The sequence below is a fragment of the Oryctolagus cuniculus genome, chromosome 21 (genome assembly GCF_051225735.1).
Source record: "Oryctolagus cuniculus isolate XC-2025 breed Fujian yellow rabbit chromosome 21, ASM5122573v1, whole genome shotgun sequence".
Classification (NCBI taxonomy): Eukaryota; Metazoa; Chordata; class Mammalia; order Lagomorpha; family Leporidae; genus Oryctolagus; species Oryctolagus cuniculus.
In genome coordinates, this window is record NC_142887.1 from 48402782 (window position 1) to 48429316 (window position 26535).

The following is a 26535-nucleotide window of genomic DNA, read 5'->3' on the forward strand; positions in this document are numbered from 1 at the left end:
AATTGTATATAATTATTATATATGAATTTGTTATTTATATATAAATAATTATTTCTGATCCAGCTCCTTACCAATGGATTGAAAAAGCAGTGAAAGATGCTCCAAGTACCTGGGTTCCTGGGACACACATCAGAGGAAAAGCTCCTGGTTTCAACCTGGCCACACTCTGGCTATTGAAGTCATCTCAATAATATATATATATATATATATATATATATATATATATATAAAATACATATAATAAATTATATAATATTATCTGTTTATAATTATATATTATATAATATATTGTATGATAAATTATAATATATTTTATATATGAATATATTTATATACATAAATATATAAATAAATGTAAATATATATATAAGGAATTTATTTATGTAGTTGACAGGTTTACTTACAGAGAGTGAGAAGAAGAGACACAGAAAGGTCTTCCATATGCTCATTTACTCCCCTAATGACTGCAATGTCTGCAGCTGGGCCAATCTGAGCTAGGAGCTTCCAGGTCTCCCATATTTTGGCAGGGACCAAAGCACTTGGAACAGCTTCTACTGCTTTCCCAGGCTATTGCAGAGAGCTGGCTGGGAAAAGGAGAAATGGGGACTAGAACTGGTGCTCATATGGGGTGCCAGCATTGCAGGTAAAGGATTACACCACTGCACCACAGTGCTGGCCCCAGTCTATCCTTTATTAAGGAGATCTCAGTAATCATGTTCAGGTATTGCTGTCCTATATTCATGGCCAAAGTCCTAGCAGGCAACATGGTTTGGAGAATCATAAGCACAAGGTGTGTAGGAGACTTCATTTCTCATACAGCACAGTTAATAACAAGGTTCCAAGAGGGGAAATTACTTGCATCATAGTCTTTGAGAACTAATGGACATCACAGGTGATCTAAAGAATTTAGAAGGTTTGTGAGCCCCTAGAGTGAAAAAGTCACTGGGAGCACAAGGACAGTGCCTAGAGTTTATTTTGATGGATTTTAGCCCCTTTCATTGGAGGGAGGCCCGAAGAAGCTGGACTGATTAGTAAACCTCAGAAGTGTCTTTTCAAGGTGAAGGCAAACTGAGACTGAGGGGTTTTTGGAAAAACGTTGAACAAAAGACATTTCCCACACGTGGTTAAGACACATCATTTATCTACTGATTTTCATCAGATCTGTTAACATTAGGTATAAGGTACAGTGGACATGGTGGATGGCATATAGCAATATGATTTTAGTAATATATCATGAGGTGCTTTTTTTAAATGGATTTAGCAGGTAAAATTGGGCTACCTAATGGGATGTAGCTGGAATAATCACCTTTTTGTTAAATAAATCTGAGGTAATAAATGTTAGTGTATGAAGACATTGAGTTTTCTTTTATTGGGCCTTCTTGGTTATTTTAATCTGGGATCTGCGAATTCTCATTTTCTTTATTTTATTCCTCATCATGTCGGACCAACTCTGCTGCTTTGGGGATTTTTTTAGTACATCTGGCATTTGGAAATTTAGACAATAGTATAGTTAAAATGAGATGTACCAAGTAAAGTATTTATTTTTATTCTGATACATATTTTGGAATTCTTCTAAAATTCCTATTGAGTATCCTTGTTAAATTTAGTTGCATCCCAGGTTAAGACTTATTGGAGGCAGGCTCCATGGCTCAATAAGCTAATCCTCCACCTGCGGTGCAGGCACACCAAGTTCTAGTCCTGCTGGGAGAGCCAGATTCTGTCCCAGTTGCTCCACTTCCAGTCCAGCTCTCTGCTATGGCCCAGGAGTGCAATGGAGGATGGCCAAAGTGCTTGGGCCCCGTACCTGCATGGGAGACCAGGAGGAAGCACTTGGCTCCTGGCTTTGGATCAGCGCCATGTGCCAGCCGCAGCACACTGGCGGCAGCGGTCACTAGGGGGTAAACCAACAGAAAAAGGAAGACCTTTCTCTCTGTCTCTCTCACTGTCCACTCTGCCTGTCAAAATAAAAAATAATTTTTATAAAAAGACTTATTGGAGCCACTTTAGTGATTATACCCATGAAACTTTGTTAATAAATGCAAATAGAACCTGGGAAAATTGATGTATATCTTATGCTGTAGAGACTTAAGATTGAACATCTTTTTTTAATCTTTTTTAATTATATAATTTAAAAACAAATTTTAGATTTTTTTTTTTACTTTACTAAGTCACAGCTCTGGCCCCATTAATATGACTTAACAATGTTTTTTCCTCTCAGAATTATCTCTATTGTTTCAGTTAACTGCATGCCTTTTCTTTACATTCAGATTCCCTCAGCTGTCAAAGCTTATTCATCTTAATTCTGTTGTTCCTATTTCCCTCCCTTTTATTCTGTCCCTAGGCTAATTGAGATCATGATTCTCCATTCCTTCTGTGTGGTGTCACAGTAGGCTTGAAGTGTTCTTTTTCTCTTCTGATTTCTAAAGAAAGAAATTATGTATTCCCCCAGTTTAGATATTTTAATAATGCACTCTAAAACAAAGGTTAAATGTTCTTAATTTGACAAGAATTTTCGGGGCCAGTGGTGTGGCATAGTGGGTAGAGCCACCACTTGCAGTGCTGGCAGCTCATATGGATCCAGATCTCTGCTATAGCCTGGGAAAGCAGTAGAAGATGGCCCAAGTCCTGGGCCCCTGCACCCATGTGGGAGACCTGGAAGAAGCTCCTTGCTCCTGGCTTTGGATTGGCACAACTCTGGCCATTGCAGCCAACTGGGGAGAGAACCAGTGGATGGAAGACCCCTCTCTCTTCTCTGCCTCTCTCTGTGCAACTCTGACTTTAAAATAAATAAATAAATCTTTAAAAAAAGATTTTTTTCTAATTTTAGATTTGTTCTACTTCATTGCCACTTCAGGGTGTGTGTAAGGAGTGCATATCCAGTTTTTCTATTTTGGAATTTGGGGATTTTGTATTAGCTCTGCTGTGTATTCATTTTTCTTGAGCATTGGTGATATCTTCTCCTTAGTTGTATTAAGAGAGAGAGCAATAGCCCTCATGTCTTTTTAGGTAAGTAAGACATATTAAAAACAGAGCATTCAGTATACATTCATAGTATTTTGACTTGTTCAATTGATTTTCCTGACCTCCCTTGGATATTCTTGGTCTTTGCTGTACAACTTTCTATACTCATTAATTCTTTGATATTCCCAAATCCAGAAAATGAATGACTCAACAGCTGTGTTCCTGTATTTGCTGGGACTCAGGGTAAGAAGCAAAGTGGAGGTGTTCAGGAATCTAAAGTTACATGCTACATAGCAAAGCACATCATTTCCTATACAAAGTGACTGGGAAATCCAGAATCTTTTGCACACATATTGGATCCTGAACTATTACTGGACTATTCAGTAAGATTTTAATGTATTTATTTTCTGTGTGTGTGTTTGTATTTCTAAATAAACTCTGCTGGGCTACTTAACATTAACATGTATTGCAGAATTCTTTCATCAGTTTTTACTTTTAAAAAGTTTCTCTTTCAGTTTTATGGGAGAGGGTAGAAGTTTCCTGCTATGTAACTGAAAGTTCATTCATTCATTAAAGTTAAAAATATTTGTTGCAAATTGGTAGAATACTATTAATTCTCATGTGATTTACATGAAACTAAATACATTCTCTATTTTGTTTTGCTTAAAATTTCTGCATGTGTGGACTTCTTTTTTCCTTCTTGCCCCAAATCCCTTTGTGTATTGGGATGGCAAATGGGTTTTACACTGGAGAAAACATGTTATTTTGGCAAAGAAGTACTTAGCCTTCCTGCTTCAAGTATTCAAATATTGCATTGGAAATCAGTATATTTGTTTACTGTACAAATGTCCTTCATACAATTTTGTAATCTTCTGGGATGGGAGAGGAAGCAGGAAATAGGAGGATTATGGGTGGGAGGGATGTTTTGGGGGAGGGGAAGCCACTGTAATCCAAAAGCTGTACTTTGGAAATTTATATTTATTAAAAAAATTAAACAATTTTGTAATCTTCATCTTCCTTTTTATTTCATCCTTTTTAAAAAAAGATTCATTTATTTTACTTGAAAATCAGAGTTACACAGAGAAGGAGAGAGAGAGAGAGAGAGCAGTCTTCCAACCGCTGGTTCACTCCCCATTTGGCCACAATGGCTGGAGCTCTGCCAATCCAAAGCCAGGAGCCAGCAGCTTCTTTTGGGTCTCCTATGCAGGTGCAGGAGCCCAAGGGCCTGGGCCATCCTCTACTGCTGGATAGTAAGTCTTACTTGCCTAAAAAGATGGATAGTAATTTGAGTAGCCAGGACTTGAACTGGCACCCAGTTGGAATGTCAGCACTGCAAGCCACAGCTCTACTTGCTACTCCACAGCATCGGCCCCCTAAATTCTTATGAGTATTGCTACACGATTGGAATTTATAATTGATAATGCTGAACAATTGAAACTGTCTTATTTACAATTGTAGGACTGGATATGGCAGTTCTACTTGAAGTAAAGTATGTAGCCTGCTTATTGTATGATTTTCGGAAAAGCATGTATTTATATATAACAGCAGATCTGTTAATCATTTAAAAGTGAATTGTCATGATTACCCAGATGTAAAGAATGCAATATGTGCTAATGAGTTAGCAGTCACAGACATTTAGAATTAGAGGGATTTTAGAACTTTTTCAATACTGCAGTTTTTATGAAAAACTAATAATTTTTTTTATTTGACAGGTAGAGTTATATACAGTGAGAAATCAGAAAGGTCTTCCTTCCATTGGTTCAGTCCCCAGATGGCTGCCACAGTTGGAGCTGTGCCCATCCAAAGCCAGGAGTCAGGTGCTTTCTCCTGGTCTCCCATCCGGGTGCAGGGCCCAAGCACTTGGGCCATCCTCTACTGCCTTCCCGGGCCATAGCAGAAAGCTGGACTGAAAGAGGAGCAACCAGGACTAGAACACTTTGCCCATAAGGGATACCAGCACCACAGGTGGAGAATTAACCAAGTGAGCCACGGCGCTGGCCCCCGATAAATTTACTCTTAACAAAATATCAAAATATCTTATTTAGTATAAAGTTAGTCGTGAAAAGAGACTACCTTGTTGAACACAGAAATTTGAGATTATATTTCTTGGTATTAATTTGCATCTTAAGGCTTATTGCCTAGTTTATTTCAATATTTCAATCTAATATTCCTAATAATATCTTGTACTTAGTGGTTCACTGTGTGCCAGACAATATTCTTTTGATTTTTTAAAAGATTTATTTATTTATTTATTTGGAAGTCAGAGTTACACAGATAGTGAACAAGAGGAAGAGAGAGAGAGAGAGAGGTCCTCCATCTGCTGGTTCACTCCCCAGATGGCCTAAAAGGTCAGAGATATGCCAATCTGAAACCAGGAGCCAGGACCTCTTCAGGGTCTCCCATGCAGATTCAGGGGCCCAAGGACTTGGGCCAACTTCCTACTGCTCTCCCAGGCTATAGCAGACAGCTGAATGGAAAGTGGAGCAGCCTGGACTTGAACCGGCCTCCATATGGGATGCCCCCACTGCATGCAGTGGCTTTACTAGCTACACCACAGCACTGGCCTCAAGACAATGCTCTAAAATGATGCATTAATTATTCCCAAATATTGAAAAGTGGCATGGTACACATTTGAATGTGTTGTTTTGTACTAGTTGTAGAAACAGTTTAAAATATATTTAGATTTAAAAATGTAAGCTTTGATCTAAAGGTTTACTTTCCCTTAAGGTGCCTGTTTGGAAACTGAGAGATCATTGAAGTCTCAAGACAGAGTACAACTGATCTTATCCAAGCCTCCTTTATCACATGAGGATGCTAAATGCCAAGCCCAGAGAAGTAAAGTGAATTGTTCAAGGTCACATAGGTAAGTTGTGGCAGGGATAATTCTGTATTAGCATTAGGTATCCTGATACATAGGCCACTGTTCTGTCAATTTTGTACTCCTTCTGGAGTTAAAGATTCTAAGTTGTGGAAAATTGAATTTGGAAATTTAGTGGTTGCTATGTTGTTATGGTGAGAAATTTCTGTGTATAGCTATGAGTTGCTTAAATTTTATTCAATATATTTTTCTAGTATGTTTGCTATTTATTTGAAATGTATAACAAGTAGCTTCATCTATTTGCCAAAAGAATTTTTAAAGATTTATTTATATTATTTGAAAGTCAGAATTACACAGAGAGAGAAGGACAGGCAGAGAGAGTGGTCTTCCATTCACTGGTTCACTCCACAGTTGGCCTCCATGGCTGGAGCTGTGCTGACTGGAAGGCAGGAGCCAGGAGCCTCTTCCTGGTCTCCTATGCAGGTGCAGGGGCCCAAGGACTTGCACCATTTTATAGTGTTTCCCAGGCCATAGCAGAGAGCTGGATAGGAAGTGGAGCAGCCAGGTCTTGAACTGATGCCCCTATGGAATACCAGCACTGCAGGTGGCAGCCTCACCCACTATGCCACAGTGCCAGCCCTTGCCAAAAGAATTTATAGAAGCTATTCCATATATACACTTAACAATTATTTAGTTACTTGACATGAACTATCCCTGCATATTTGAAAATTTTGAATGGTATCACTTGGGTTTTAAGAATGTTATATTTTAGGTCTCTTAATATTTTTAGTGATGATGTTTTAAAGGCCCTTTCTGTTTTATGAAAAATGATAAGGATTTTGTTTTACAATGGCCATAGTATTACTACTTAAAGGAATAGATTAAATAAAACTTTTAAACAAAGTCATTTAATACTGGATTCTAACACACTGGTATATTTTAAAGTGAGAAGCCGGATTTCTTTCAGATATTCTAAAGAATAATGATAATCAAAATTGAAGACATCTACAGTTTTTAATCACTTGTTTTAAGTATTGGTCATAATGGTCCAATTTTGAGTTTAATTTTAATTAGCTTTTAAATGATTCAATATGTTTTATAGAAAAAATTCGGAGAACATAATTATATACTCAACCTCCCTCCCTTCTTTTTCCTTCTTTGTCATTTTTTTTAGCTTATGAAATGACATTTTCAGTTTACATTACATTAAAAAGGGTTCTTGAATCAAGGGACAAGTTTAACAGGCAAAAAGCAAAAAGATCGTAATTTAGAGGGAATATAGACAATGGCTCTAAACAATATTTGAATATCACATCTAAACAATATTTGAATAAATTGATAAATATTTTAATTTCTCCTACTAAAATGCTCAAAGTCTTTAATTATTTATCAAATATTAGTGCAAAATTATGGATTTAAATGATCCCAAAAAGTGATGAATTTTTGTGTAATAAAGTCCAATTTTTGTCAAGGCTTTTTGACAGTCTCACAGAAAACTTGTTTGTGAATGGGAAGAATAATACCAAAATATCCATACTACCAAAAGCAATTTGCAAATTCAATGTAATCCCAATCAACATACCAACGATGTTCTCAGAGCTAGAAAAAATGATGCTAAAATTCACATAGAAACATGAGAGATGCTTAACATCTAAAGCAATATTATAAAGCAAAAAAAAGCTGGAGACATCACACCATATTTTAAGACATATTACAGGGGTCAGCACTATGACAAAGCAGGTAAAGTCACCGTCTGCAGTGCCGGCATCTCATATGGGTGCCAGTATGTTTCCCAGCTGCTCCACTTCTTATACCCCTCTCTGGTATAGCCTGAGAAAAAAGTAGAAAATGGCCAAAGTCTTTGGGCCCCTGCACCTGCATAGAGACCTGGAAGAAGCTCCTGACACTTGGATTCAGATCAACAGAGCTCCGGCCATTGTGGCCATTTGGGGAGTAAACCAGTGGATGGAAGACCTCTCTCTCTCTCTGCCTCTACCTCTCTGTAACTCTGCCTTTCAAATAAATATACTGCAAAAAAAAAAAAAAAAAAAGAAGAAGTGTTAGCACTGATATAATAACAGACACATAGTTCAATGGAAAAGACTTGGTAGCATAGAAATAAACCCAAATTTCTACCAGCAACTCATATTTAACAAAGGAACTAAAATGAACTGGAGAAAGAAGAATCTCTTTCACAAGTGGTGCAGAGGAACTTGATTATCCATATGTAGAAGCCTGAAAAGAGACTCCAACATCTCTTACACTATGTGAAAGTGAACTCACAGTGAATTAAAATGTAATCATAAGACCCAAACCCAAGTAAACATAGGGAAACTCTAAATATTGTCAACACACAATAGCTTTTGGGTAAGATTCCAATAGCAATAGTCACAAAAATAAAAACAGAGACATTTGAGTATATCCAACTAAGATACTTCTTCACAACAAAGTAAACATCAGAGTGTAGATACAATGAACAGATGGCAGGAAAAATTAAAACTCTGAATGTTTACAGATTTCCAGAACATTTACATGAATTGGAAAAACTCCAAAAAATACAGTGAAGAAACAGGCAAGGATCTGAATAGACATTTCTCAGAAGAAATGTACATGGTCAAAACATGTGAATATGCCCGATGTCACTAGCCATTATGTAAATATAAATCAGAACACCATATCAGTCTCCAACACCTGTGGGAGAATACAACACTCAGGTGTTTGTGTGTGCAGCAAGTGGGTTTAGAGGACCCTGTTCACCTCTGGAGAGCAGAGCCTACAGGGAGGTAAAGAAACCTTACTGCGCAGGGGCATGCTAATCTTCTCTGTATCATTCCAATTTTAGTATATGTGCTGCCGAAGCGAGCACATGTGCTGCCGAAGCGAGAAAGAGATGAAAAGAATTTATCTCAGCTAGCCACTAATATTCAAGAAACAAGGTCTTCAGGAAAGCCAACTCAACTGACATTTTCATGTCATTGTTAAATAAAGGAAAAATTATCTAGGTTCAGCAATACGTAGTTTATAAGAGAAAGACTACAGAGTAATTTCCTTGGCATAGAAATAACTTTGTGTTTTTTTTTTTTTTTATCCATGAGGGCTTGCTATCACCACCACACACCCACATCCCATATACAAATGCCTGGCTTGAGTGGTAGCTTCTCTGCTTTGAGGCAAGTTTCTGCTAGTGTGCACCCTGGGAGGAGACGGAGGATGGCAGAAGTGCTTGGGTCCCTGCACCCAAATGGGACATCCAGAATGAATTCCCAGTTCCTGGTTTTGGCTTGGTCAAGCTTTGGCTATTGCAAGTGTCTGGGGAGTGAAGCAGTGGTTCCCTCTTCCTGTCACTCTGCCTTTCAAATCAATAACTGTTGTTGGTAATGACTAATAATGATATTCACTGATTGTCAAATTTTGAATCTATTAATTATAGACAATTTCTCTTTGTATTTTTAAACTTTCATAATGTTCTGTAGCCAATTTCATCACTAGAAATAAAAACTTTTCCTCAAAAAAAAAAAAAGAAACCTTACTGCTTTCCTAATGTGCTTATTAAGTTCTTGACCAGCGCCTGTTAGTCTTGCCACAAACTTTCTAGTCTTACTACTTTCCTTCTTCTTCTTCTTCTCTGTGACTTGTAAAATAGTATACATTCTATATACTGTGGATACTTTTGATTTATTTTATTCCTTCGGTCTCCTATGAAGTTCCTCCACAAAAGCACAGCCCTCAAAATATTCATTCATTTATGCAGTCTGCAGATTTCATGAGCTACTAAATTCCAAGTAGTATGTTAAAGGCAAGATCTGGGCCTAAGAGAAAAGTGGTCTAAATTCTGTGCCTAGAAGAGGATTTGGGACATAGTAGAACTTCAGTGAAGTGCTATGTGAATGACATGCACTCATTAAATGAGTAATCTAAAGCATACACTTCATTTAAGCAACACAGCAGCCCTACTCACCTCAGGTAGAGCAATTGAGAGGAATAATGTGAACAAAAATAAGACATCAATAAGTTGAATAATAACAGAGAAAAAACAAAATGAGATAGATGCCAACATTACTGAGCTATTTTTGAGGAATTAAATTGATAGAGGGGCTGGCATTGTGGCCAAGTGGGGAAAGCTGCAATCTGTGAGGCCAGCATAACATCTGAGTTCCACTTTGAGTTTAGGAATCTCCACTTCCAATTTAGCTCACTGCTAAACACCTGGGAAACCAGCAGAAGATGGACGAAGGACTCAGGTCCTTGCCACTCATGTGGGAGACTTGGATGAAGCTCCTGACTCCAGCATGCCCCAGGCTCAACTGTTGAAACTCTCTGGGGTGTGAGCCAGCAGATGAAAGCTATCTATGTCTTTCCCTCTCTCTCTAAATCCACCTTTCAAATAATAAAGATTTAATAAACAAATTAACTGATTTCAAAATACACAAAAACATGAACAATACTATATCATTTTTATGCCAAACTGATAAAAAATAACAAATGCTAGAGAGCACATGGGAAAAGAAAACCACCATATATGGTAGGTGAAAACACAAGTTAGTACAGATGTTATGCAGAACAGTATGGTCATTCCTTAAAAAGGATAAAAATTGGGGCTGGCGCTGTTGTGCAGTGAGTTAAAGCCCTGGCCTGAAGGGCCAGCATCCCATTTGGGTGCCAGTTCTAGTTCCAGCTGCTCTTCTTCCAATACAGCTCTCTGCTATCTCCTGGGATAGCAGTAGAAGATGGCCCAAGTCCTTGGGCCCATGCACCCATGAGGGAGACCCAGAGGAAGCTCCTGTCTCCAGGTTTCAGAATGGCATAACTCTGGCCTTTGTAGTCATCTGTAGAGCGAACCAGCTAATGGAGGACCTCTCTGTGTCTCTACCTCTATTGTAACTCTTTCAAATAAATAACAAAAATTAAACTAAGATAAAAATTGACCTACCATGTGAGAGTTATCTTGCTCTTGGCTATATAGAATAAGGAAATTTTATTAGAAGGAAAGGAGGAGAGCATATCAAAGATACAGCAATTTTCCCATAACACAGCCACTATAACACAGTTCACTGCAGCCAGGATGTGAAACCAATCTAGCTGTCCATCAATGAAAAACAATGGACAGGGCAACCTCTTTTAGATACAAAAAAAGAACAAAATATTATTAAATTAATTGAAATAAGCCAGAAGCAGGAACACAAATGTCACCTGGTCCTTGTCGCATGTGGAAGTGAAAGAAAATAATGGATCTGAACACAGAACTGTGATTACTAGAGGCTGAGAAGGGAAGCAGCTAGGGATAGAGGGGGATTGGATAATAGGTATCAAAAATCAAAGAGGCAGAAAGAACTTCTGGTGTTCCATAATATAATGAGATGACTACATTCAACCATATTAGGTTCTGTGTAAAGAACTGAAGGAGAGGAGCTGGTAGTCTCAAATCATGGAGAAGAATTAGAAACTGTAGTTGCTTGGGGGCCAGCATTGTGGCACAGTGGGCTAACACCCTGGCCTGAAGCACCAGCATCCCATGTGGGTACCAGTTCTAGTCCTGGCTGCTCCTCTTCTGATCCAACTCTCTGCTATGGCCTGGGAAAGCAGTAGAAGATGGCCCAAGTCCTTGGGTCCCTGCACCCAAGTGGGAGATCTGGAAGAAGCTCCTGGTTCCTGGAATCAGATTGGCAGAGCTCCGGCCATTGTGGCCATCTGGGGAGTGAACCGGCAGAGGAAGACCTCTCTCTCTCTCTGCTGCTACTTCTCTCTGTAACTCTGTCTTTCAAATAAATAACTCTTTAAAAACTTAATAAAACTGTAGTTGCTTAGCTTGATCACTTTTTACTGCATAAATGTGTGCAAATATTGCACTACACCCTGTAATAATGCATGACTAGGACACATTAATCACAAATTATTTCAATGAAATTTTAAAAATTAGAAGCATTTCTTTATATTAACAATGAACTATTTGAAAATGAAATTAGAGAAACATTTCCATGCATAGCAGCATAAGAACCAGGAACCAATGTCTTCAATGTTATCAGTGATGAATCAGATTCACAGCCCCCAGCACTCAGTTTTTGCCATATACTTTACCATGGCAATTGTGGGCATATAGTAGTAAATCAATGGACAGGAATCCTTTGTCTCTAAATCTGCTAAATAAATAAACAAGGAATTCATCAAAGAAAAAGAGATATCAATTTGGATGCCAGGCACAAAAACACATGCACTTGAGCTATCCTCCAGTTTGTGATGCCAACAAATCTTTCAGACATGTTACATTTTCAGAGACTTTTCTGTAATCTTGCTAAGCTTTCTGGAAATCTGCCTTATAGCAAAGGGTTTCCCAATTCCATTACACTCATGATATTTCTTTTGTGTGATATATTAGTTTACCATCTAGAGATAATTTATGGTACAAAACTTTTCTATGCATGCATGTTTTCTCATTTGTGAGTCTATTCATGGGAATTGAAGACTGATTTATAACAGAAATACATTTTCCAAATTCATTGCATAGACTTTTGTTCCTTATGAATTCTCTGAAGTCTGTTGATGTCTAATTTCTGGCTAAAGGTTTTATTGTATTTACAGCATGCAAAGACTATCACCTTTTGTGAATTCTGTGTCTATACAAGCCTGAAATAAAGAAAATGTTTTTGCACAATCAGTATACGCCTAAGAAACCACCTGTGTCAATTCTCTGATGTACCATTGACTTCTGACTCTAATAATATTTATAAGCTTTCTCCTTTACATGAGTCTCTGTTGGATAGGATGTGATTTCCAGCAAAAGGTTTTGTCACAATACTTACATGAATTTTGGAGAAAAGCTCTTCCACATTCATTATATTGTTAAGGTCTCTCCCTTGTTCAAATTCCATGATGGATTATGAGGCATTACCTATGTGAAATGACTTTCTCACATTTATTTCATTCATTAGATATATATGTTGTGCATTCTGATATAAGGAGAGATTTGGGCAGAGCTTTCCAACACTCATTACACCCATAAGGTTTCTCTCTCACGTGAATTCCCTGTTGTCTTATGAGGTATGGCTTCTAATTAAAGGGATTTTACTTTCAAAGGAGTTTTTCCCTATATGAATTTGATGATGTACAATGAGGGCTGAATTATGGTAAAAGGCTCTGAGTCATTACATTCATAAAATTGCTCCCCATGAGAATTCTTTTATGTTTGATGAGGTCTGATTTGCACCACAAAGGCTATTCACATGTATTATATTCATGCATTTCTCCCCTTGGTGAATTCTCTAATATTTCATGAGATATAACTTGCACAAAAAGGTCAAGTAGAAAATTCCCTGTGTGGATACTCTGATATCTTATGAGTTATGAAGTACAGCAAAGAGACTTTCCACCATCCTTCCATCCATAAAACCTACCTAAATTGAGCAACAAAGATATAGAAAACCTAAACACACACATAACCAGATGGAAATGATACCAGTAATAAAGACCATCACTACCAAGAAAACCCCAAAACTGGAAGGCTTCACTGCTGAATTCTAACAGACATTTAAAGCACTAACTGCAATTCTTCTCAAGTTATTCAAAACAATTGAGAGAGAGGCGATTCTCCCAAATTCTTTCTATGAAGCCAACATCACCTTCATTCCTAAACTTGAAAAAAGTGCAACAAAGAAAGTAATTATAGACCAATTTCCCTGATGAACATACATGCAAAGATCTGCAACAGAATTCTGGCCAATTGAATCCAACAATGCATCAGAAAGATCATCCACCCAGACCAAGTGGGATTTATCCTTGGTATGCAAGGATGGGACCAAAGGCTTTTCCACAGTCATTTCATTTATAAGCTTTCTCCATGGTGTGAAGGCTCTGATACTTTCTGAGGTTTGACTTCTCAGCAAAGGTTTTTCCACAGTCATTGCAATCATAAGGTTTCCCCCAGTACAAATTGTCTGATGCTTTGTGAGCTTTGATTTCTCAGCAAAGGCTTTTCCACAATGATTGCATTCATAAGGTTTCTCCCCTCTGTGAATTCTCTGATGATTTATGAGGTTTGCCTTCTGGCCAAAGGATTTTCCATAGTAATTGCATTCATAAGGTTTCTCACCTGTGTGAATTCTCTGATGATTTATGAGGTTTGCCTTCTGGCCAAAGGATTTTCCACAGTCATTACATTCAAAAGGTTTCTCACCTGTGTGAATTCTCTGATGATTTATGAGGTGTTTCTTCTGGCCAAAGAACTTCCCACAGTCATTAGATTTGTAAGATTTCAACCCTGTGTGAATTCTCTGATGTCTAATGAGATCTGACTTCTGGTGAGTGGTTTCCACACAATCATTACACACATGAGGGTTTTCCACAATATGAGTGCTGTGATGGAGGGTATTTAATACTGAATGAATTCCCACAAGGTTTACATGCATAGGATTTCTTCCCTATATTTGGTCTATGATTCAGTCTAACATGTGATTGGTAAATGACAGGTTCCACAGTCCCAATATACTTATAAATGTTCTCTCTTTTCAGGTGAATACAATCAGAATTCCACAGTCAGTCAGCTGGGAGGGGTGGATGAATCCGGAAACAGCTGGTTTCCTTGTACTAAAACAAGCGCCATATCACGAAGGACTCTTGCATTTCTTTTTCTTTTTTGCATTTTTCACATTTTCTTATTTATCATGGTTTGTAATAAATTTTCTGATGTGGGTTGTGGTTTTGAGGCTGGCTTAAGGAGTTCAGGGAACCAGAGGAATGGTCTTTTTCAATTAGGGCACAGCTGTTGTTTCTCTCCAATTCTGGCTTTCTGTAATTGCTTTGGGTGCCTCAGGCAATTTTTCATTTTGAGCGACTTTTTCCTAAATGCTTTGTTGGTCTGAGTTGGTTTTGCCTTTTTCCTTTTCAAATTGTGTATTCTGATGCAATACAAACAAGGGTTTAGAACGAGGATCCATCAGGAAATTGAAAAACAGAACATATTGGGTTTTCATGATTAGAAATCATAGGCAACATGACCAAGATGAGTTTTTGGGTTTTGGAAAATGACATAGAACCCTTCCACTGAGGGGCAGATATTAATTTCCTCCAAATCGAGAGTGAGTGCGATTTTCAGGTGAATTCAATCAGAATTCCACAGCCAGTCAGCTAGGAGAGGTGGATGAATCCGGGAACAGCTGGTTTCCTTGCAACTAAATCAAGCCCAATATCACAAAGGACTCTTGCATTTCTTTGGCTTCTTTCTCTTTTTTCTTTTTATCATGGTTTGTAATGAATTTTCTGATGTGAGCTTTGGTTTTGAGGCTGCAATATAGAGTTCAGTGCACAGGAGGAATGGTCTTTTTCAAACAGGGCATAGCTGTTGGCCTGCTTCAATTCTGGCTTGCTGTCATTGTTTTGGGTGCCTCAGCTGATTTGTGGTTTCTTGTGTGGCAATTTCCTAAATGTTTTCGGGGTCTGAGTTGGCTTTGCCTTCTTCATTCCCAAATTCTGTATTCTGACGCAACACAAACAAGAGTTTGGACAGAGTAGCCATTATGAAATAAAAAACATTACAAATGGGCATTTGAAGAATATAAATCTACAGGTAACACGACCAAGGTGAGTTTTTGTGTTTTGGAAAATAAAATGGAACACTTTGGCTGAGGTGACAGATATTAATTGCCTCCAAAATGAGTTTCACTATGATTTTCAGGTTAATTCAGACAGAATTCCACAGGCATCAGCTGGAGGTGTGGATGAATCCGGGAACATTCGGTTTTCTTGAGACTAAATCAAGTCCAATATCATCATGGATTCTTGCATTTTTTTGGCTTTTTTCTCATTTTTCTTATTTATCATGGTTTGTAATGAATTTTCTGATGTGAGCTTTGGTTTTGAGGCTGGCATATTGAGTTCAGGGCACAAGAGGAAGGTTCTTTTTCAACCAGGGGACAGCTGTTGGCTTGCTCCACTTCTGGCTTGCTATCATTGTTTTGGGTGCCTCAGCCGATTTGTGGTTTCTTGAGTGCCAATTTCCTAAAGGTTTTCTGGGTCTGAGTCGGTTTTGCCTTCCTATTCCCAAATTTTGTATTCTGATGCAATACAAGCATGTTTTGGAGAGTAGCCATTATGAAAGAAAAAAAAAAAAACACAGCGCATTTCCATTTCAGGATTAGAAATCTACAGGCAACACAACCAAGATGAGTTTCTGTGTTTTGGAAAATGACATAGAACGCTTCTGCTGAGGCGACAGATTCTAATTCCATCCAAAATGAGTGTGAGTGCGATTTTGAGGTGAATTCAATCAGAATTCCAGAGTCAGTCTGTGGAAGGGGGGGATGAATCTGGAAACAGCCAGTTTCTTTGTGTCTAAATCCAGCCAAATATCACAAAGGACTCTTGCATTTCTTTGGCTTTTTCACATTTCCCTTATTTATCATGGTTTGTAATGAATTTTCTGATGTGAGCTTTGGTTTTGAGGCTGCAATATAGAGTTCAGGGCACCGGAGGAATGGTCTTTTTCAAACAGGACACAGCTGTTGGTTTGCTCCAATTCTGGCTATTGTCTTTGTTTTGGGTGCCTCAGCTGAAATTTGGTATCTTGAGTTTCACTGCAATTGTCAGGTTAATTCAGTCAGAATTCCACAGGCAGTCAGCTTTAGTGGTGGATGAATCTGGGAACAGCCAGTTTCCTTGCAACTAAATCAAACCCAATATCATTATGGATTCTTGCATTTCTTTGGCTTTTTCACTTTTTTCTTATTTATCATGGTTTGTAATGAATTTTCTGATGTGAACTTTGGTTTTGAGGCTGCAATATGGAGTTCAGGGCACAAGAGGATGGTTCTTTTTCAATCAAGGCACAGCTGTTGGCTTGCTCCACTTCTGGCTTGCTGTCATTGTTTTGAGTGCCTCAGCCGATTTGTGGTTTCTTGTGTGGCAATTTCCCAAATGTTTTCAGGGTCTGAGTTGGCTTTGCCTTCTTCCTTCCCAAATTTTGTATTCTGATGCAATGCAAAGAAGAGTTTGTATAGAGTAGCCATTATGAAATAAAAAACCTAACAAATATGCATTTGAAGCTTAGAAATCTATAGGGAACATGACCAAGGTGAGTTTTTGTGTTTTGGAAAAAAAATGGAACACTTTGGCTGAGGTGACAGATATTAACTGCCTCCAAACTGAGTTTCACTGTGATTTTCAGGTTAATTCAGTCAGAATTCCACAGGCAGTCAGCTGGAGGGGTGGATGAATCCGGGAACAGCCGGTTGCCTAGCGACTAAATCAAGCCGTATATCATTGTGGATTCTTGCATTTCTTTGGCTTTTTTCTCTTTTTTCTTATTTATCATGGTTTGTAATGAATTTTCTGATGTGAGCTTTGGTTTTGAGGCTGGCATATTGAGTTCAGGGCACAAGAGGAAGGTTCTTTTTCAATCAGGGCACAGCTGTTGGCTTGCTCCACTTCTGGCTTGCTGTCATTGTTTTGGGTGCCTCAGCTGATTTGTGGTTTCTTGTGTGGCAATTTCCTAAATGTTTTCTGGGTCTGAGTTGGTTTTGCCTTCTTCCTTCCCAAATTTTGTATTCTGATGCAATACAAGCAAGATTTTGGACAGAGTAGCCATTATGAAAGAAAAAAAAAAACACAGCAAATTTACCATTCAGGATTAGAAATCCATAGGCAACACAACCAAGATGAGATTCTGTGTTTTGGAAAATGACATGGAACGCTTCTGCTGAGGTGACAGATTCTAATTCCCTCCAAATGGAGTGTGAGAGCGATCTTGAGGTGAATTCAATCAGAATTCCAAAGTCAGTCTGTGGAAGGGGGGGATGAATCTGGAAACAGCCGCTTTCTTTGTGTCTAAATCCTGCCAAATATCACAAAGGACTCTTGCATTTCTTTGGCTTTTTCACATTTCCCTTATTTATCATGGTTTGTAATGAATTTTCTGATGTGAGCTTTGGTTTTGAGGCTGGCATATTGAGTTCAGGGCACAAGAGGAAGGTTCTTTTTCAATCAGGGCACAGCTGTTGGCTTGCTCCACTTCTGGCTTGCTGTCATTGTTTTGGGTGCCTCAGCTGATTTGTGGTTTCTTGTGTGGCAATTTCCTAAATGTTTTCTGGGTCTGAGTTGGTTTTGCCTTCTTCCTTCCCAAATTTTGTATTCTGATGCAATACAAGCAAGATTTTGGACAGAGTAGCCATTATGAAAGAAAAAAAAAACACAGCAAATTTACCATTCAGGATTAGAAATCCATAGGCAACACAACCAAGATGAGATTCTGTGTTTTGGAAAATGACATGGAACGCTTCTGCTGAGGTGACAGATTCTAATTCCCTCCAAATGGAGTGTGAGAGCGATCTTGAGGTGAATTCAATCAGAATTCCAAAGTCAGTCTGTGGAAGGGGGGGATGAATCTGGAAACAGCCAGTTTCTTTGTGTCTAAATCCTGCCAAATATCACAAAGGACTCTTGCATTTCTTTGGCTTTTTTCTCTTTTTTCTTATTTATCATGGTTTGTAATGAATTTTCTGATGTGAGCTTTGGTTTTGAGGCTGGCATATTGAGTTCAGGGCACAAGAGGAAGGTTCTTTTTCAATCAGGGCACAGCTGTTGGCTTGCTCCACTTCTGGCTTGCTGTCATTGTTTTGGGTGCCTCAGCTGATTTGTGGTTTCTTGTGTGGCAATTTCCTAAATGTTTTCGGGGTCTGAGTTGGTTTTGCCTTCTTCCTTCCCAAATTTTGTATTCTGATGCAATACAAGCAAGATTTTGGACAGAGTAGCCATTATGAAAGAAAAAAAAAAAACACAGCAAATTTACCATTCAGGATTAGAAATCCATAGGCAACACAACCAAGATGAGATTCTGTGTTTTGGAAAATGACATGGAACGCTTCTGCTGAGGTGACAGATTCTAATTCCCTCCAAATGGAGTGTGAGAGCGATCTTGAGGTGAATTCAATCAGAATTCCAAAGTCAGTCTGTGGAAGGGGGGGATGAATCTGGAAACAGCCAGTTTCTTTGTGTCTAAATCCTGCCAAATATCACAAAGGACTCTTGCATTTCTTTGGCTTTTTCACATTTCCCTTATTTATCATGGTTTGTAATGAATTTTCTGATGTGAGCTTTGGTTTTGAGGCTGGCATATTGAGTTCAGGGCATAAGAGGAAGGTTCTTTTTCAATCAGGGCACAGCTGTTGGCTTGCTCCACTTCTGGCTTGCTGTCATTGTTTTGGGTGCCTCAGCTGATTTGTGGTTTCTTGTGTGGCAATTTCCTAAATGTTTTCGGGGTCTGAGTTGGTTTTGTCTTCTGCCTTCCCAAATTTTGTATTCTGATGCAATACAAGCAAGATTTTGGAGAGTAGCCATTATGAAAGAAAAAAAAAAAAAAAACACAGCGCATTGCCCTTTCCGGATTTGAAATCTACAGGCAACACAACCAAGATGAGTTTCTGTGTTTTGGAAAATGACATAGAACACTTCTGCTGAGGGGACAGATTCTAATTCCCTCCCAAATGAGTGTGAGTGCGATTTTGAGGTGAATTCAATCAGAATTCCAAAGTCAGTCTGTGGAAGGGGGGAATGAATCTGGAAACAGCCACTTTCTTTTTGTCTAAATCCAGCCAAATATCACAAAGGACTCTTGCATTTCTTTGGCTTTTTCACATTTCCCTAATTTATCATGGTTTGTAATGAATTTTCTGATGTGAGCTTTGGTTTTGAGACTGCAATATAGAGTTCAGGGCACCTGAGGAATGGTCTTTTTCAAACAGGGCACAGCTGTTGGTGTGCTCCAATTCTGGCTATTGTCTTTGTTTTGGGTGCCTCAGCTGAAATTTAGTTTCTTGAGTTTCACTGCGATTGTCAGGTTAATTCAGTCAGAATTCCACAGGCAGTCAGCTTTAGTGGTGGATGAATCTGGGAACAGCCGGTTTCCTTGCAACTAAATCAAACCCAATATCATTATGAATTCTTGCATTTCTTTGGCTTTTTTCTCTTTTTTCTTATTTATCATGGTTTGTAATGAATTTTCTGATGTGAGCTTTGGTTTTGAGGCTGGCATATTGAGTTCAGGGCACAAGAGGAAGGTCGTTTTTCAATCAGGGCACAGCTGTTGGCTTGCTCCACTTCTGGCTTGCTGTCATTGTTTTGAGTGCCTCAGCCGATTTGTGGTTTCTTGTGTGGCAATTTCCCAAATGTTTTCAGGGTCTGAGTTGGCTTTGCCTTTTTCCTTCCCAAATTTTGTATTCTGATGCAATGCAAAGAAGAGTTTGTACAGAATAGCCATTATGAAAGAAAAAACACAACAAATAGGCGTTTGAAGCTTAGAAATCTACAGGTAACATGACCAAGGTGAGTTTTTGTGTTTTGGAAAATCAAATGGAACACTTTGGCTGAGGTGACAGATATTAATTGCCTCCAAACTGAGTTTCACTGTGATTTTCAGGTTAATTCAGTCAGAATTCCACAGGCTGTCAGCTGGAGGGGTGGATGTATCTGGGAACAGCCGGTTTCCTAGCGACTAAATCAAGCCCTATATCATTATGGATTCTTGCATTTTTTTGGCTTTTTTCTCTTTTTTCTTATTTATCATGGCTTGTAATGAATTTTCTGATGTGAGCTTTGGTTTTGAGGCTGGCATATTGAGTTCAGGGCACAAGAGGAAGGTTCTTTTTCAATCAGGGCACAGCTGTTGGCTTGCTCCACTTCTGGCTTGCTGTCATTGTTTTGGGTGCCTCAGCCGATTTCTGGTTTCTTGTGTGGCAATTTCCTAAATGTTTTCGGGGTCTGAGTTGGTTTTGCCTTCTTCCTTCCCAAATTTTGTATTCTGATGCAATACAAGCAAGATTTTGGACAGAGTAGCCATTATGAAAGAAAAAAAAAATACAGCAAATTGACCTTTCAGGATTAGAAATCCATAGGCAACACAACCAAGGTGAGATTCTGTGTTTTGGAAAATGACATGGAACGCTTCTGCTGAGGGGACAGATTCTAATGCCCTCCAAATGGAGTGTGAGAGCGATTTTGAGGTGAATTCAATCAGAATTCCAAAGTCGGTCTGTGGAAGGGGGGGATGAATCTGGAAACAGCCAGTTTCTTTGTGTCTAAATCCTGCCAAATATCACAAAGGACTCTTGCATTTCTTTGGCTTTTTCTTTTTTTCTAATTTATCATGGTTTGTAATGAATTTTCTGATGTGAGCTTTGGTTTTGAGTCTGGCATATTGAGTTCAGGGCACAAGAGGAAGGTTCTTTTTCAATCAGGGCACAGCTGTTGGCTTGCTCCAATTCTGGCTTGCTGTCATTGTTTTGGGTGCCTCAGCTGATTTGTGGTTTCTTGAGTGGCAATTTCCTAAATGTTTTCTGGGTCTGAGTCGGTTTTGCCTTCTTATTCCCAAATTTTGTATTCTGATGCAATACAAGCAATATTTGGGAGAGTAGCCATTATGAAAGAAAAAAAAAAAAAGCGCATTGCCCTTTCAGGATTAGAAATCTACAGGCAACACGACCAAGATGAGTTTCTGTGTTTTGGAAAATGACATAGAACGCTTCTGCTGAGGGGACAGATTGTAATTCCCTCCAAATGGAGTGTGAGAGCGATTTTGAGGTGAATTCAATCAGAATTCCAAAGTCAGTCTGTGGAAGGGGGGAATGAATCTGGAAACAGCCAGTTTCTTTGTGTCTAAATCCAGCCAAATATCACAAAGGACTCTTGCATTTCTTTGGCTTTTTCACATTTCCCTTATTTATCATGGTTTGTAATGAATTTTCTGATGTGAGCTTTGGTTTTCAGACTGCAATATAGAGTTCAGGGCACCTGAGGAATGGTCTTTTTCAAACAGGGCACAGCTGTTGGTGTGCTCCAATTCTGGCTATTGTCTTTGTTTGGGTGCCTCAGCTGAAATTTGGTTTCTTGAGTTTCACTGCGATTGTCAGGTTAATTCAGTCAGAATTCCACAGGCAGTCAGCTTTAGTGGTGGATGAATCTGGGAACAGCCGGTTTCCTTGCAACTAAATCAAACCCAATATCATTATGGATTCTTGCATTTTTTTGGCTTTTTTCTCTTTTTTCTTATTTATCATGGTTTGTAATGAATTTTCTGATGTGAGCTTTGGTTTTGAGGCTGGCATATTGAGTTCAGGGCACAAGAGGAAGGTTGTTTTTCAATCAGGGCACAGCTGTTGGCTTGCTCCACTTCTGGCTTGCTGTCATTGTTTTGAGTGCCTCAGCTGATTTGTGGTTTCTTGTGTGGCAATTTCCCAAATGTTTTCAGGGTCTGAGTTGGCTTTGCCTTCTTCCTTCCCAAATTTTGTATTCTGATGCAATGCAAAGAAGAGTTTGTACAGAATAGCCATTATGAAAGAAAAAACACAACAAATAGGCGTTTGAAGCTTAGAAATCTACAGGTAACATGACCAAGGTGAGTTTTTGTGTTTATGAAAATAAAATGGAACACTTTGGCTGAGGTGACAGATATTAATTGCCTCCAAACTGAGTTTCACTGTGATTTTCAGGTTAATTCAGTCAGAATTCCACAGGCTGCCAGCTGGAGAGGTGGATGAATCCGGGAACAGCCGGTTTCCTAGCGACTAAATCAAGCCCTATATCATTATGGATTCTTGCATTTTTTTTTGCTTTTTTCTCTTTTTTCTTATTTATCATGGTTTGTAATGAATTTTCTGATGTGAGCTTTGGTTTTGAGGCTGGCATATTGAGTTCAGGGCACAAGAGGAAGGTTCTTTTTCAATCAGGGCACAGCTGTTGGCTTGCTCCACTTCTGGCTTGCTGTCATTGTTTTGGGTGCCTCAGCTGATTTGTGGTTTCTTGTGTGGCAATTTCCTAAATGTTTTCTGGGTCTGAGTTGGTTTTGCCTTCTTCCTTCCCAAATTTTGTATTCTGATGCAATACAAGCAAGATTTTGGACAGAGTAGCCATTATGAAAGAAAAAAAAAAAAAACACAGCAAATTGACCTTTCAGGATTAGAAATCCATAGGCAACACAACCAATGTGAGATTCTGTGTTTTGGAAAATGACATGGAACGCTTCTGCTGAGGGGACAGATTCTAATTCCCTCCAAATGGAGTGTGAGAGCGATTTTGAGGTGAATTCAATCAGAATTCCAAAGTCGGTCTGTGGAAGGGGGGGATGAATATGGAAACAGCCAGTTTCTTTGTGTCTAAATCCTGCCAAATATCACAAAGGACTCTTGCATTTCTTTGGCTTTTTCACATTTCCCTTATTTATCATGGTTTGTAATGAATTTTCTGATGTGAGCTTTGGTTTTGAGGCTGGCATATTGAGTTCAGGCACAAGAGGAAGGTTCTTTTTCAATCAGGGCACAGCTGTTGGCTTGCTCCAATTCTGGCTTGCTGTCATTGTTTTGGGTGCCTCAGCCGATTTGTGGTTTCTTGAGTGCCAATTTCCTAAATGTTTTCTGGGTCTGAGTCGGTTTTGCCTTCTTATTCCCAAATTTTGTATTCTGATGCAATACAAGCAAGATTTTTGAGAGTAGCCATTATGAAAGAAAAAAAAAAAAAAAAGCACATTGCCCTTTCAGGATTAGAAATCCACAGGCAACACGACCAAGATGAGTTTCTGTGTTTTGGAAAATGACATAGAACGCTTCTGCTGAGGGGACAGATTATAATTCCCTCCCAAATGAGTGTGAGTGCGATTTTGAGGTGAATTCAATCAGAATTCCAAAGTCAGTCTGTGGAAGGGGGGGAGAATCTGGAAACAGCCAGTTTCCTTGTGTCTAAATCCAGCCAAATATCACAAAGTACTCTTGCATTTCTTTGGCTTTTTTCTCTTTTTTCTTATTTATCATGGTTTGAAATTAATTTTCTGATGTGAGCTTTGGTTTTGAGGCTGGCATATTGAGTTCAGGGCAGAAGAGGATGGTTCTTTTTCAATCAGGGCACAGCTGTTGGCTGGCTGCAGTTCTGGCTTGCTGTCCTTATTTTGAGTACCTCAGCCGATTTGTGGTTTCTTGTGTGGCAATTTCCCAAATGTTTTCTGGGTCTGAGTTGGCTTTGCCTTCTTCCTTCCCAAATTTTGTATTCTGATGCAATGCAAAGAAGAGTTTGTACAGAATAGCCATTATGAAAGAAAAAACACAACAAATAGGCGTTTGAAGCTTAGAAATCTACAGGTAACATAACCAAGGTGAGTTTTTGTGTTTATGAAAATAAAATGGAACACTTTGGCTGAGGTGACAGATATTAATTGTCTCCTATATGAGTTTCACTGCTATTTTGAGGTTAATTCAGTCAGAATTCCACAGGCAGTCAGCTGGAGGGGTGGATGAATCCGGGAACAGCCGGTTTCCTTGTGACTAAATCAAGCCTTATATCATTATGGATTCTTGCATTTTTTTGGCTTTTTTCTCTTTTTTCTTATTTATCATGGTTTGTAATGAATTTTCTGATGTGAGCTTTGGTTTTGAGGCTGGCATATTGAGTTCAGGCACAAGAGGAAGGTTCTTTTTCAATCAGGGCACAGCTGTTGGCTTGCTCCAATTCTGGCTTGCTGTCATTGTTTTGGGTGCCTCAGCTAATTTGTGGTTTCTTGAGTGCCAATTTCCTAAATGTTTTCTGGGTCTGAGTCGGTTTTGCCTACTTATTCCCAAATTTTGTATTCTGATGCAATACAAGCAAGATTTTGGAGAGTAGCCATTATGAAAGAAAAAAAAAAAAACACAGCGCATTTCCCTTTCAGGATTAGAAATCTACAGGCAACACGCCCAAGATGAGTTTCTGTGTTTTGGAAAAAGTCATGGAACCCTTCTGCTGAGGGGACAGATTTTATTTCACTCCAAATTGAGTGTGAGTGCGATTTTGAGGTGAATTCAATCAGAATTCCAAAGTCAGTCTGTGGAAGGTTGGGATGAATCTGGAAACAGCCAGTTTCCTTTTATCTGAATCCAGCCAAATATCAAAAAGAACTCTTGCATTTCTTTGGCTTTTTCACATTTCCCTGATTTATCATGGTTTGCAATGAATTTTCTGATGTGAGCTTTGGTTTTGAGGCTGCAATATAGAGTTCAGGGCACTGGAGGAATGGTCTTTTTCAATCAGGGCACAGCTGTTTGCGTGCTCTAATTCTGGCTTCCTGTCAGTGTTTTGGGTGCATCAGCTGAAATTTGGTTTCTTGAGTTTCACTGCGATTGTCAGGTTAATTCAGTCAGAATTCCACAGGCAGTCAGCTTTAGTGGTGGATGAATCTGGGAACAGCCGGTTTCCTTGCAACTAAATCAAACCCAATATCATTATGGATTCTTGCATTTCTTTGGCTTTTTTCTCTTTTTTCTTATTTATCATGGTTTGTAATGAATTTTCTGATGTGAGCTTTGGTTTAGAGGCTGCAATATGCAGTTCAGGGAACCGGAGGAGGGTCTTTTTCAATCAGGGCACAGCTGTTGGCTTGCTCCAATTCTGGCTTGCTGTCATTGTTTTGGGTGCCTCAGCCGATTTGTGGTTTCTTGAGTGCCAATTTCCTAAATGTTTTCTGGGTCTGAGTTGGTTTTGCCTTCTTCCTTCCCAAATTTTGTATTCTGATGCAATACAAGCAAGATTTTGGACAGAGTAGCCATTATGAAAGAAAAAAAAAAAAACACAGCAAATTGACCTTTCAGGATTAGAAATCCATAGGCAACACAACCAATGTGAGATTCTGTGTTTTGGAAAATGACATGGAACGCTTCTGCTGAGGGGACAGATTCTAATTCCCTCCAAATGGAGTGTGAGAGCGATTTTGAGGTGAATTCAATCAGAATTCCAAAGTCGGTCTGTGGAAGGGGGGGATGAATATGGAAACAGCCAGTTTCTTTGTGTCTAAATCCTGCCAAATATCACAAAGGACTCTTGCATTTCTTTGGCTTTTTCACATTTCCCTTATTTATCATGGTTTGTAATGAATTTTCTGATGTGAGCTTTGGTTTTGAGGCTGGCATATTGAGTTCAGGCACAAGAGGAAGGTTCTTTTTCAATCAGGGCACAGCTGTTGGCTTGCTCCAATTCTGGCTTGCTGTCATTGTTTTGGGTGCCTCAGCCGATTTGTGGTTTCTTGAGTGCCAATTTCCTAAATGTTTTCTGGGTCTGAGTCGGTTTTGCCTTCTTATTCCCAAATTTTGTATTCTGATGCAATACAAGCAAGATTTTTGAGAGTAGCCATTATGAAAGAAAAAAAAAAAAAAAAAGCACATTGCCCTTTCAGGATTAGAAATCCACAGGCAACACGACCAAGATGAGTTTCTGTGTTTTGGAAAATGACATAGAACGCTTCTGCTGAGGGGACAGATTCTAATTCCCTCCCAAATGAGTGTGAGTGCGATTTTGAGGTGAATTCAATCAGAATTCCAAAGTCAGTCTGTGGAAGGGGGGGAGAATCTGGAAACAGCCAGTTTCCTTGTGTCTAAATCCAGCCAAATATCACAAAGTACTCTTGCATTTCTTTGGCTTTTTTCTCTTTTTTCTTATTTATTATGGTTTGAAATTAATTTTCTGATGTGAGCTTTGGTTTTGAGGCTGGCATATTGAGTTCAGGGCAGAAGAGGATGGTTCTTTTTCAATCAGGGCACAGCTGTTGGCTGGCTGCAGTTCTGGCTTGCTGTCCTTATTTTGAGTACCTCAGCCGATTTGTGGTTTCTTGTGTGGCAATTTCCCAAATGTTTTCTGGGTCTGAGTTGGCTTTGCCTTCTTCCTTCCCAAATTTTGTATTCTGATGCAATGCAAAGAAGAGTTTGTACAGAATAGCCATTATGAAAGAAAAAACACAACAAATAGGCGTTTGAAGCTTAGAAATC

The 26535-nt window shown here is 38.9% G+C and overlaps 1 long non-coding RNA gene and 1 pseudogene across 19 annotated transcripts in view; one reads left to right on the top strand and one right to left on the bottom strand.

The window, feature by feature from the left end:
• The window catches only part of LOC149119988 (uncharacterized), a 342369-nt gene that overhangs the window by 109231 nt on the left and 206603 nt on the right, over window positions 1–26535 (top strand). For 12 of the 19 annotated variants that reach the window (XR_016226961.1, XR_016226955.1, XR_016226962.1 and 9 more), the window contains exons 2-3: window positions 5689–5824; window positions 8875–9192. The exons of 4 other annotated variants lie outside the window; for them this stretch is intronic. This is a non-coding gene — a long non-coding RNA (uncharacterized LOC149119988). Of the gene's footprint in view, window positions 1–4060; window positions 4212–5688; window positions 5825–8874; window positions 9193–15232; window positions 15350–16597; window positions 16839–26535 lie in introns of those variants that run through there. 3 more of the 19 variants (XR_016226956.1, XR_016226966.1, XR_016226967.1) reach the window with 3 other exon arrangements.
• LOC149119989 (U6 spliceosomal RNA) lies at window positions 8578–8645 on the bottom strand (annotated as a pseudogene).